The sequence below is a fragment of the Adiantum capillus-veneris genome, chromosome 7, assembly GCF_014529385.1.
Source record: "Adiantum capillus-veneris isolate H3 chromosome 7, ASM1452938v2, whole genome shotgun sequence".
In the NCBI taxonomy this organism is placed as follows: domain Eukaryota; kingdom Viridiplantae; phylum Streptophyta; class Polypodiopsida; order Polypodiales; family Pteridaceae; genus Adiantum; species Adiantum capillus-veneris.
Genome location: NC_140937.1, coordinates 7,270,320 through 7,284,078, shown reverse-complemented (window position 1 = coordinate 7,284,078; position 13,759 = coordinate 7,270,320).

Here is a 13,759-nt window from a genome sequence, read left to right as displayed (position 1 = left end):
TACCCCTTGATGCTTGTACAAGTGTGCTACTCCTAAAACCTACAATGAGTGATGGATACTCAAGATTTGGGGCTTTATCTGTGACACCCTATTACACTCCATCATACCTGACTGTTGTTGAATGTGTATCGTTGGTGTGGGGGCCTATTTAACCAAGGTGAGGGTTCTTTTTACCCTCACTTAGCCTTGAATAACTATATTACTCGGTGTCATATGACGATGGATTGGGGAGTTCACATGCTGGCCCACTCTAAGTTGTTGGTTAATACTTTACAAGTCGGTGCGTAACATTGTTACTACTTTTTTAACATATAGAACACTCCTTTGGTATCTATCATCAAACGGCATATTATTTATATGTATGTTGGTTGCGGCTCTACTTTAATTTGGATTTGGATGAGATAAATTGTGGCTTTGCAAGGATCTGTTGAATGTTGTCAAAAATTGCCTTAATTTCATGATGATTGTAAAAGAAATGTTGCTACTTGGTATGGTATACCATATGGTCTCAATACATCAGATAGACCTTTCACTTGGATTAGGCTTAACTAAGGTTCATAATTCTTTGGGGAAGCTTGGGAAGTTTTCTCTACTACCTCCCTGTAGCTCTCGACATAGTTGGCTTCTGAAAAATCTGATCATTTTGCTCTGGATTTTTTATGTGTCTTGGCTTGGCAACATTGCTACGACGATACTTTTTTGGATTATGTGTACTCGTACATGTGTTATAGTGTCATGACCCTTGGAATTTTGGACAATTTTAAATAGCATTCCACCTCTAGTCGTTTGGGTATTGTTTATTTGGGTATAGTTTACTGATATTTAAGAAAGAAATAAGATCGAGTTTGATGGAAGACTTTCATTGATAGATACAAGGTTTTTTTACTCTTAAAATCACCAAGAGCGGGGGTTGAGCTAGACCTAGACAAAATTCACTAATCTTTCAAGGCCGTGTCTTGCTATTGACATTTTGACTATATTCTAATACAACAACATTGTGTCACTTATATAATGTAGTTGGTTTGTTTTGGTTGCCTTAATAAGTATTGGATCACCTATATTTCTCTACTTAAAATAATGATTTTATGGTTATATTAAGAAAACCCAGTCGAGATGAAATCATGTTGGCTCATGCTGACTAGAATCATTGTTGACTCATGATGCTTGCATTAATCGGTTGCTTATAGGTGTACTGATCCTTTACTTCTGGTTCTAGGTTCCTTTTACTGACCTACTTGTACTGATGATATGGACTAGGAATGATTTTACATTTGTTACTCTTGAACTATATTTCTTAAAAACCAGTAGTATTGCATAGACGGTGATTAAACCATTTTTTGACAAAAAGTAATTTTTTGACTAAGAAGTGATCGGACCATTTTCTTTGACCTTAGATTACATTGAAAACAAGAAATGTTTTAAAACCTAAAGTGGTTTTGACAAAAAGGCTTCATGGGATAAAAATGGGTAAAACATTTGGATCAGAAGGGGTGATGGCCTTCTTATCATAATTTAATATAACTAATATGTATAATTTCCTTTTAAAATGGGGTTATTACTTACTTTTATAACCTATTATGAAAACTCCACGTGGATTAGAAGGGGTGATGGCCTTCTATCACAAGCCTACAATGATTGTTAAAATGAACACACTTTACACTTGATAAAGAGGGGTAATGGCCTCATAATCTCAGTGTGACTGCCTCATAACATTTTATCTATGATTAGATACTTGCTAGGTTTGAGTTGAAAAAATTCTAAGTGGGACATGGATAACAACTAATAGGTTGGTTGACACCTGTAATACGTACTCAAGGCTAAGTGAAAAAATTAGATACTTGGTAGGTTTGAGTTGAAAAAATTCTAAGTGGGACATGGATAACAACTAATAGGTTTGTTGACACCTGTAATACGTACTCAAGGCTAACAAATTTGTTGTCTTGTTTATATGGATGCAGGTGAGGAATTTATCTTTACTTGGGATCTTTTTGGCTTAGCTGCATATTTTCTAATTGTAGTCATCCAAATTATAGATGCTACCCTTGAGCTTCTGTACTACAACAAGTGGTGGAAGTAGAACCACCTCCTCTCTTGCTATGCATCCATGGAACCCAATTCGAAGAAATAATAGCTTAAGCATTTTTTATCTTAATGCACATTTTTTATTGAACATTTTCTCTCAGTGTGCATTAAAATGTTCCTTTTGTACACTAACGTCTTCAAGAAATAAGTTTTTTGATGACGACGTCACCAAATTTCCTTCTAAACTTGCCATCTAGCCCAAGAAAAGTACTCTCATTTAAATGTGGATCCCAAGAAAAAATGAGCTACCATCCACTTGATCTATGAATAGTCAAGCCTAACTATGCTTTCAAGGTAGAGGTATGTCATCAAAATAGAATTTGATGAATTTTAGGCTTTATCATGGCCATTCTCTTTCTAATAATGACTATATTAGAGAGAGAGAGAGAGAGAGAGAGAGAGAGCATGGCGAGGACAATCAGACATGCAAGGAAGTACACTCTTGTCTAAAGAAGTTCCATAAGATGAATGCCACTTAGAAGTGCATGGAAATTTTTTTGAAGATTTTAGATTTTACAAGGCTCAAAATGGCAAAATACAACTTGCAATGGATGGAAATAGGAGACAAACTGGATAGAAGGGCATATGGGTGGGCTTGAGAGCTTAGAACATTCATCTGCCTCTAGCATGAGAGCCTAGAACATTCATTTGCCTCTTCAAAAATCTCAAAAGAGGTTAAATCTTCACGTTCATACTCCCCACTTTGAACTCTTCCACTTCCTCCTCTTAAACATTTGAAGTTATTATTTTTCAATGGGAGAAAAATTTCACTAAATTGGTCATAACTTGCTCATACAAGGTCACTAAATCGGTCATAAATTGTACATACAAGGTCACATTGCAAAAAACAAAATCTATCAAACTTAAGCTCAACTTTGTAGAAGAAGTTCAAAACTAATCAAAGACTAGAGAGGTCATCAAATAAGATTATCAAAAACCGTCAAAAATTTCAAGAATCTCTACCAGTATTCCATATATTACTATGCTATGGAACTTCTTCTTGTCAAGCACATAACCAAAGCCCTATGGATTCCATTCCTTTTCTTTGCAATATACTTGCAAGTCGTGGATCTTCTCTCTCTCTCTCTCTCTCTCTCTCTCTCTCTCTCTCTCTCTCTCTCTCTCTCTATTTAAATGATCATGTGGTGCTAGTTGGTAGGGCTCTTGCATCCTAATTGCAACTAAAGCTAGATGGTGCCCCATATTTTTTAGGTGGAGGTGTCTATCCTAACCATGTGAGGTGAAGGCAGTAAGGCTTGTAGGGTGTGTAAAGACCACACCACTCCCAACAATTTCAACTTTCCAAGGCTGAGTGATTTTGTTAGTTAGTGAAAGGATACCTTTGGTAAATGATCATATTGTCTTCCTCTCCATTTTGTTTTTTTCTTTCACTTACATTTTGTTTTAAAATGCCTTCTTCTTGGCTTGCTCAAAAAGGCTTTAAAGAACAAGGGATTGAGGAGTGTATTCACAAGAATTTGATTGTATAATGTGAACTAGTGACTCAATGAAAGTTTCCAAGAAATTAAGGAGTGTATTCACAAAAGTTTGATCCTATGATGTGAAGTATTGACTCAATGAAATTTTTCTTAATATTTTACTTTTTGAGAGAGTTCTTTCATTTAAGGACCTCATGAGGTCTATTTCATTAGATTGTTTTAGTATGTGCTATATTTATTAGACCTACCTTTTTGGCCTATTGAAAAAGACCTTAGAGAACAAAGCATTAGGAATATCTTATGCTAACTAGATCGACCTTTTCTTACGAGAGCATTAAAATATTATGTTGCTTTTGCTTGTCAATGAGTCTCTTTATTTTATTGCTTTTATTTTGCCTCCTTTTCATTTTATTCTAGAATGTCAACATGATCCTTACACCTTGTTGGCATGCTGAGAAGAGTAGGTCATAGAGGCAACACAGCACAGGTGTAGTTTTATGAGTGCCCTACACGTGGATGGTTGTGATTTAGTAGACTTGGTATGCATTTAATGTATGTGGGTGGAGCAAGAGTTGAGATGGGGCTATGAGAGTGTAGAAATTTGCATGTATCACTGTACCATGTGCTTGGTGGATTTGCCTTGGAAAATGCACCACCTATGTCACAAGGGTGAATTGAGGAGAGTCTCCATTCATAAATCTCTCTATTATGAGGTTAAAGTCATGATAACTTGGTTATGTTGCAAAGGTATGTGCTGAAGAAGATCAACCTTGCTAGGCAAAAAGAATGATGTAGGTGCTTTGCACATCAAGAGGTTTCTCAATATAGAAAACAATCGCATAATCTACTTAGAAGCAGTTTAGTCTCCTTGACAATTACACTTGCGTACATTCATGTCAGCAGGCTAGATTTGTGTTCTCATGTCTTTTATTTTGATCGTAGAGCTAAAGCCATTTGAAAAGAAAATGGTGTTTTGTTTCCAGAGGATGTGAGTAGGGCTTTTGCTATGCTTGGTATAGAGTGACATCAACATTAGCTCGCAAAAGAGAATTTGAGTATTTGCTGGCTTTTGATCTTAAAATATACAATTGTTACTTACATTGCAGTACTTGCTTAATGCATCAGGATCTCAAGACGCTTCATCTTTGACTTCCAAGACGAGTTTAGTGGTACCCACTTAATGTTGGAATTTTACTATCATGCTTTGAGTTAGTTGTGGAGCTTCATTTGCTCAAATCTCTTGAGATCATTGATAAGCATTTTCATTGTTCTGATCTTGGAAATTAGAATGTACTATTATTCAACTTGCAAGCTAAGTTGCATTTCACGTTAACCCGGGTCCGTATAATACACTTTAATTGGGCATATTATACAACACCTCATATTAAACGAACGTATTATATAATGACACATCAGTCAAAACATCATCTCGTATAATTTCCTAATAGTTTTATTGAAATATAATCTCATCAAACTATATATTTTAATCAAAATATATTTTAATCATTCGATTGAACTAGTATTCGATCAAAATACATAATTCTGTATAGGAGGCACCCGTCGGGCTCTTTATCATTATGGGCATCTTTTTGGAAGGTTTGCCTTAACTTCACTATAAAGGTAAACTCTAAAACCCAAAAAGGCCAAAAAAAAAATCTTTGTAATCATTATGCTCAAAAATAAAATAAAAGAGCTAGATTTAAGTATCAGATGAGAAATTGAATTGAAATTTTTTTCAGTTTGATGGGCTAAATAAAGTGTAGTGAATAGAAAATATGGTTAATAGAGCCTTGTGTGGAGTTTCACATACACTTGGAAGTAAGTTAGCCAGAGTAAATCTAGTGATTGCTTACTATGTGTAGAGAAAACTCACACTTGGAAGTGATTTAAATGAGCTTGAATTAGTAGTTACATGCATAGTGTAAAGCCATGCTCACACAGGGATGTAACTTAGGTAAATTACTTTGCGCTTGCCTAGCACATGTAGAACAATGCTCACACTAGAGATAATTTAGGTAGGTAGAATAGTAATCTCTTGCCTTGTGTAGAGTTTGACTCACAATTGGAAGTGATTTAGGTAGGGCAAATAGAGATTAGTTGCCATGTGTAGAGTTCGACTGACGCTTGGAGGTCATTTAAATAGGTTTAGGAGATTTGAAATTGCTTGCCATTCATTTGTAGAGTTTTCCCTCACTTGAAGGCTATATAGATATGAATTAGGTGATTCCTCATCATGTGTAGAGTGAAAGCTCACACTTAGGATGAATTTTTAAGATTTAAATAACAATATATTATGAAATAAAACTCAAGAACATAGATTTAAAATTTAGGAAATGGTAGGATTGTTAGCGGTTATGCTTGTAGACATCGTAAATGGTCATTAATTTACTACTCTAGCCTATAAAGTTGATAGATAGTTTTATTGATGCTTATAGATCCCTTTACAATATGGTGAAAGGATATGAGTGGAGCTACGTGGGTGAATTGATAGCAAGAAAGACCTCACCGAGGTTGAGGTACAAATCTTGTGGCTATAAATTTAGTGGGAATGCACACAAGATAAAAGAACATGTGTTCAAATTCTTTGAAATGCGTTTTAACTTGAAAAACCTCCTTAAAGGTATCCAAGAAAAATTTCTTGAATGGGCACTCGAGGCAAAGATGTTACCATATACATGTGGTAGTGACGTGTGTGAACACTAGGACCACCGGGGCATTTTTTCCCTCTTTAGGAGGTTTTTTCCCCCGTGCATAATATATACACCCATCACTCTAGGGCTATCTATCTTTCCATTGCACACCAAGTAACACACTCTCTATTGTGTGCCTTGAGCTTCCTTCATCTTCTCCAAGCTGTGTGTGTTTCTCTGCAACCCTAATTCCAACAATTAGTATCAGAGTAGGTTACGTCCTCTCGGGCTGAGTCTTCTGTAAAAGGACTATAATGCTAATGTTGATGCAGATTAGGCTTTTAGTGCAGAGTGCACTTACAATTCTGTTGTCCATGATGCATGCATGTCACTTGCTACAAATTCGCATGTGTGGTATTTCGACAGTGGTGCTACAAAGCACATTACCTCACATCGTGAATTATTCAACTCTCTCGAGGCTGTCCCTCGTGGGAATTCAGTCACTTGTGCCAACAATGCCTCTTATCCGGTTCAGGGAGTTGGAAAGATTGTGCTTACTGCTACTAATGGCACTTCTTTCACACTTGTTGATGCACTTTATGTACCTGGGATCAAGAAGAATCTCTTGTCTGTATCCGCACTCGCTAGGCTTGGCCTTGTAGTCAAATTTGTGGATGACAGATGTACAATTCATGATCTCAGTTTTGGTGATGAAATCGTTGCATCTAGGCTTTTGTGTCGTGGGCTGTATAAGCTCACTTTGTATGACAAGTGTGGACAAAATTTTGCAAATGCAATTGCAGATTCAAGGGCTATTTCAGATGCAAAACTTTGGCATGCATGTTTTGGTCATCTGAATTTTGCCAGTTTGCTGTGTTTACAGAAATTTGATATGGTTGCTTCTTTGCCGCCTCTTGAAGCACTTGTCAAACATGTTTGTGAAGGCTATATTTTGGGTAAGATGCAGCGTTCTAAGTTTCCAAAGGATGGTTCCGTTTGGGCCATATGCAGGTTGCAGAGTGTGCATAGTGATGTTTGTGGGCCCATGCAAACTCTATCCTTGGGCAATTACCTTTACTTCGTGACTTTCATTGATGATTACTCCAGGCATGCATGGGTATTTCCACTTAAAGCGAAGTCCAAAGTTTTTATGTGCTTCAAACAACTTCTGGCTATGGCTGAAAATGTCTCGACATGTACATGGGCACCCTCCGTTCCGATCAAGGGGGGGAGTATATGTCTCATGAATTCAATGCATTTCTGGCTAGTTGTGGGATAAAACACCAATGAGTAGTGCCTTATACACCTCAGCAAAATGGTGTTGCTGAGAGGGAAAACAGGTCACTTACAAAAATGGCACGATGTATGGTCAAAAGTCAAACTTTTCCACATTCTTTTTGGCTTGAGGCCATCATGTGTGCCACTTATTTACTAAGCAGGTGTCCTACGAAAGCTTTGCAGTCTATTACTCCATATGAAGCATGGCATGATAGAAAGCCTTCTATTGAGCACATGCGTGTTTTTGGTTGTTTGGCATATGCTTTGGTGCCACAAACATAGCACAAAAAATTGGATGATAAGGCTGTCAAATGTATTTTTGTTGGTTATAGTGCTGAAAGCAAAGGTTACAGGTTGTATCATCTGCAAACCAAACGTATTCTTGTTTCATGGGATGTAGTGTTTGTGGAAGATTCTATTCAGCCCCCTTGTTGTCATGTACTACAGACAGTAATGTAAGCTCACAGGACATTTATGACACTTTGTTGCCTCTATTCAGTGGTGGAAATACGAATGTAAGTTCCAATGAGACAAATGTACAGCCTATGGAGGTTTCTGAAAATGTTACAAATCAGCCTATTATTGATGCAGATGTACATGATGTACTTGATGAGGAAAGGGTTGAAAATGAGCAGGCTAGAGGTATGCCAAAATGGCTGGTGCACACTTTGCGTGACAGTAAATTGGATGCACCTTTGTCTAGTCATACTTGTTCAGGCTCTCACCATGCATCTTATGCATCAAATTGTTATGCTTTGGCTGTGTCTAGCTTACATGATGTTGAGGAGCCTCTGTCTTTTGATGAAGCACAGAATTCAGAAAATTGGATGGTTGCCATGCAATCAGAATATGATGCACTTATAGAAAATGACACATGCACTTTATGTGATTTGCCTCTTGGCAAAAAGGCCATTGGTATGAAGTGGGTTTACAAGTTGAAACACAAGCCGGATGGTGAGATCGATCGCCATATGGCTCGACTTGTTGCAAAGGGTTATGCACAGCAAAAAGGCATAGATTATGAGGAGACTTTTTCTCCCACTTGTCGTATGACTACTGTGCGTTTTCTATGTGCATTGGCAGATCATTTTGGTTGGGATGTACATCAATCAGACATTGGTACTGCTTTCTTGAATGGTGACATATTTGAGGAAGTATATGTAACGCATCCTCGCGGTTTTGTCATAAAAGGACAAAAGGACAAAGTGTGCAAATGTAACAAGGCTTTGTATGGGTTGAAGCAATCTCCTCGTGCTTGGTATGAGAAAGATGACACTCATTTGGTCAAATAAGGCTTTCGTAACAGTCCAACAGAAAGCACATTGTATGAAAAGCGTGAGGGTGATGTACTTCTCATTGTGGTTCTTTATGTAGATGATTTGTTGATCACTGGACCAAATGAGAGACATATTACTGAATTTAAGGCCGATTTGAATGCTACTTTCAAGATGAAAGATTTGGGGTTGTTGCATCATTATTTGGGCATACAGTTTAAGCAGTGTGATGGTGGTATTGCCTTGTGTCAAAAAAGTTACATAGAGACATTGCTATGTAAGTTTGGACTTGAGGGTTGCAAACCTATTTCCACTCCCATGGAAACAGGTTTGAATTTGAGTCTACATGATGTTGGTGATCCTGCTAATGTCACTCTTTACCAAACTGTTGTTGGATGCCTCATTTATGTATGCAACACGAGGCCAGATATTCAGTTTGCAGTCTCACAGGTCAGCATATTTATGCATAGCCCAGGGTCTAAGCATTGGTAGGCTGTCAAGAGGATTTTTTGCTACCTTAGTGGCATTTCACATCTTGGCTTGTTTTATCTTAAGAGTGGATCATTGCCACCAGATTTACGTGCTTTTGGACTTAGATTGGGCTGGTTGTTTTGACACGCGAGTGTCCAAAAGTGGTTTTTGTTTCATGCTTGGCAGTTCATGTATATCATGGTTGAGCAAGAATCAACCTACTGTGGTCACTTCGAGTTGTGAGGCTGAGTACAGGGCAGTCTTCACAGCTACAGTTGACTGTGTATGGCTCAGACGCCTTATGGCTGATTTGGGTGTTGGACAGGACACTACCAACACTATCTACACTGACAGTCAGAGCGCATTGGCAGTTGCAAGGAACCCAGTTTTTCATGCTTGCACAAAGCACATTGAGGTGCATTACCACTATGTCAGGGAGAGGCTCTCAGTAGGAGAGATCAGCTTGGCTTATGTGCCAACACAGGTCACCCTTGTAGATCTTTTCACAAAGGCATTGTCTCGTGAGAAGCTCGAAGCTTTCCGCAAAGCTTTGGGCTTACTCCCCTTTGTGGACTGATCCTGTCCTCAGGGCATGGCACTTCTCTTTACTCATGTGCCAGCTCTCGTTCATGGCATCACTCCAGGGGGGGATTTGTTACCATATACATGTGGTAGTGATGTGTGTGAACACACTAGGACCGCCAGGGCATTTTTTCCCTCTTTAGGAGGTTTTTTCCCCGTGCATTGCATATACGCCCATCACTCTAGGGCTATCTATCTTTCCATTGCACACCAAGTAACACACTCTCTATTGTGGGCCTTGAGCTTCCTTCGTCTTCTGCAAGCTGTGTGTGTTTCTCTGCAACCCTAATTCCAACAAAAGAAAATATTTGTTGAATGGAAAAACAAAGTTGGTCCGAAAGTGATGAATTCACCAATTGAGAAGGATGTGGAGATGGCTTTTGAAGATGAAGTAAGCCAACATGTGTGTGCACAAGGGGGTGAGCAATTCTCCCCCGCTACTACTGCATACAATCAAGGGTCTCGTAACTCGAACCCCACCCCTGCTACTTCAAATTTAAAGGGATGTGGTGTAATGTGCATTGATAGGTGGTCAACAGACACATTCTGGTTTTACTTTGTACCAAGCATTTGACAAGCAAGGGTTGTTTGAGCTACATCTCAAGTGGATCCAAAAAAAAATTGCTTACAGAATTCCCTTTAATGTCATTTGTAATCCTATCTTCCAGAATGTGATGAGCACAACAAAGAAAGGATTTGTGGCACCTAATTACAACAAGATACGTACATAATATATAGATAAAGTGAAAGCGTTCATCAAGAGTACTCTAAAACAATGAATCTAATTCAAAAAGGTGCAAGGCGTGCAATGAAAAGCAAGTATCCGAAGATCACATGGGTTCCATGTGATGTCCACACTTTTAATTTGCTTCGTAAGGACTTTAGGAAAGTACCTTCAATGAGGCAGACTCTTATAGACGCTAATCAAGTCATCAAGTTCATTAGAGACCATGCTTCACTTATGCTCTATTTGGAACTAAGTCAACCGGCAAGAATTTATAGATCTTTTGTGAAGTGGTTTTTGACCGCATACTATGTTCTTGTAACATTGTAGAAAGTTAAGCCAGCCCTTTGTGAAACATTTGTAGATAGACAATGGGATATTTGGCTTGACAAGTATCTTTTCTATGAGGCTACAGCTACCAAGTGCAAAGAAGTTGATTCAAGCTCAACAAACTCAGGCGCTTATTTGGATTCCAAAGAGGCCAAACAAATAGACCAAGCAATAAGGAGAAAATTGTCACTGTTACAGAGCCTTTCATGCATCTAGTGTGTAGATATGTTCATATTTTGGCAGGTCTATTGGAACATGCATGAGGCTATTTGCAAGCTAAACAAGAGTACGTCCTTTGCAGTGCAAGACAAGACCATGATGGTGTCCTTTTCTTAGAAACATTGGAATCGATTACACACCCTTTTACATGGAGCAGGCTTTGTGTTGGATCCAAAGTTTCAAATGCACAATCAATCTACTAATAATGAGGTCATCAATAATTTTAAGAAACTATGTACACAACTATGTGACCTTGTTCTTTTGGGCATTCCTTGCCCACCCCTCCCACACTAGAGAATCATTCCAATCTACTTTGCTACTCAAAACATAATAATAGTAGCATTGCTACACTGAAGTAAATGGCTACTTGACTGTTGTTTGGGTTTTGCATGTACACCTCTATATGAACCTGGCACGCATATGCTTCATCAAAATTGTGTGTTGCAAGTTAGATATCTTTAAAGGAGGGGACCCCCTTGCACTATCAATGGCCTTGAATAGTGTGTGCTACACGAAATAGTTTGGACACGGTTCTTTGCATTGCTTGTAGCTCAATGGCTCTCCATTGTGGTCTGACTTGTCTTCTTGGGACCTTGCCAAAGCTCTTAGATCACCTCTAGCAACCCGAATCTCCTCCCATTTGTAGATTTGTTGTGTTAATTCATGGTTGAGATAGGGATCTTGATGTGATTTTAATTGTGTTGAGGTACATCATCATGCTGAGGTATTTCTTCCATCCACACATAGCAAAAAAAACACATGTTAGCGGGCTGAAATGCACATGCACTTTAAAACTTGATTTTTTTTTTGAAAACTACTTCAAAACATTCTTGAAACTGAACTTGAAATATTTTTTAAAAAAATTTAAGACCCAACCTGAAAAAGAATTACACATATGCAACAATGGCACAGGACTTATGATTCTTTGATCATTCAAACATCGGATGACCGTAGGCCAAAGTTAATTACAATATTGTAGCCAATATTATGGGCTGCATTCATACAAAGTGATAAATCCCATGCCTAAGGCCTATTTAAGGGATCTCTTTTTTTTTGAACAATATGTTACAGTAGCACATAACACAAACTAACTTTTTATCACGTTCAAAAGACTGTGGGATATACAAAATCAAGTGTTTAAGAATCCAATAGAGCTATATACATTGAAGGCTTTAGTGAAGGGAGGGGGGTTTGTGCTTATTTTTAAGGAGCTACCTATGAACAATCTTTCTCTTGTTATGCTCTCCCCTTTGGGAATAGCTCTAACAAGCGAGGAAATGTCTTCTTGGTGTTTGAGATAGTGCTTGTTGATGCCCAATCAGTGATGCAAGCATATACAAGCATTGAAATGTTGTGAGTATGTACCTCATTGTGTACAAAGTCATGGTTGTGCAAAAAACTCAGCATTTGTAAGAGGACATTCGGTATTGGTAAGATGATCTCAATAAACTACTCCAAAGTTTTAGAGATGTATTGGAGCTCCCTTATAACTGGATTGCTTCCATCATGGTGGAAATTCTTGTTAACCCTCACGGCTCACGGACACCCCATCACCTACGACGGACGTGTATTATGTATTTGGTAGAGTCAGGTACCGGGCTTGTCGGACCAATAGGAAAAGGGTAAGAGTGATCGCCGATGAGAGGCGCACTCTAACTGGGACATTCAAGGGATTAGTTGGCTAAGCATGGGCGCCCAAGTGTGAATGGGGTGAGCTCATATAAAATCCAACTAAACCTAAAATTCATTCATTCTCTCATTTGTGCAATAGAAGAGTGCTCTTGCTCCATCTCCATCTCCATCTTCTTCTTCTTCACCTCCTTGTGTGTGTGTGTGTATGTGTGAGAGAGAGAGAGTGTGTGTGATCGAGCATTGCTACGAAAGCACGGCGGTGGTGAAGCGGTTGAGCGCAGCACGACTGCAGCTTCTTCTTCATCGCGGCGAGGAATCCACCACGAAGGCGAGCGTAGAGCGGTGAGTGACACACCCTTTGCTCTCTTGAGCTTGCTAGATTAGTCTTGTTGTGTGCTTGGAGCCATTTGTGGCTCGCACACGGTGTATCGGCAAGTCCCTTGCTTCGATAGTGCGGCAAGGAGTGCACATTTTTGGCGCCGCTACCGTGGAAATGCCCTACACTAAGCTCGGTTAAGCACTTTACGCTTTCTTGTGATGCAATTTCAATTGAAGGATTTGTGAAGAAGGAAGGTGTGTGGTTGTGTGGAGAAGGATTTGTGAAGAAGGAAGGTGTGTGGTTGTGTGGAGAAGATTTTTGTTACACTATACTGTCTTTTTTGTTTTCTGTAAAGAAGGAGTTACAATTTTTTTGCAATGTACTGTTAGAATTAAGGTATTAGCTATGGAATGTTAGTTCTGTAAGGTTCAATGTTAGTTCTGTAAGGTTAGTTTTGTAGATTTGTTAGCTACTGTAGTACTGTGTAAACAACGTTAGAGTGTGTGTGGCAGTATCTCTATTAGCTGTAAGTAGATAAGTTAGGTGTAGGTTAAGTGTGTGTGTGTGTGTGCGCGTGCGCGGTGCGGCCGCGGTGACTTCTTTTTTTTTAATCTTTAAAAAAAATCTTTTAAAAAAAAATTTAAAAAGAAGGATCGGGCTGGGGATCATTCCCCAAGCTCAAGCCCAAACCCGGACCTCAGTCCTCAGTTTTAAAATATAGTTTATACACCTTTTTATATTTAAAAACTATTTTTAGGATTTCGAGGACTATAAAGACT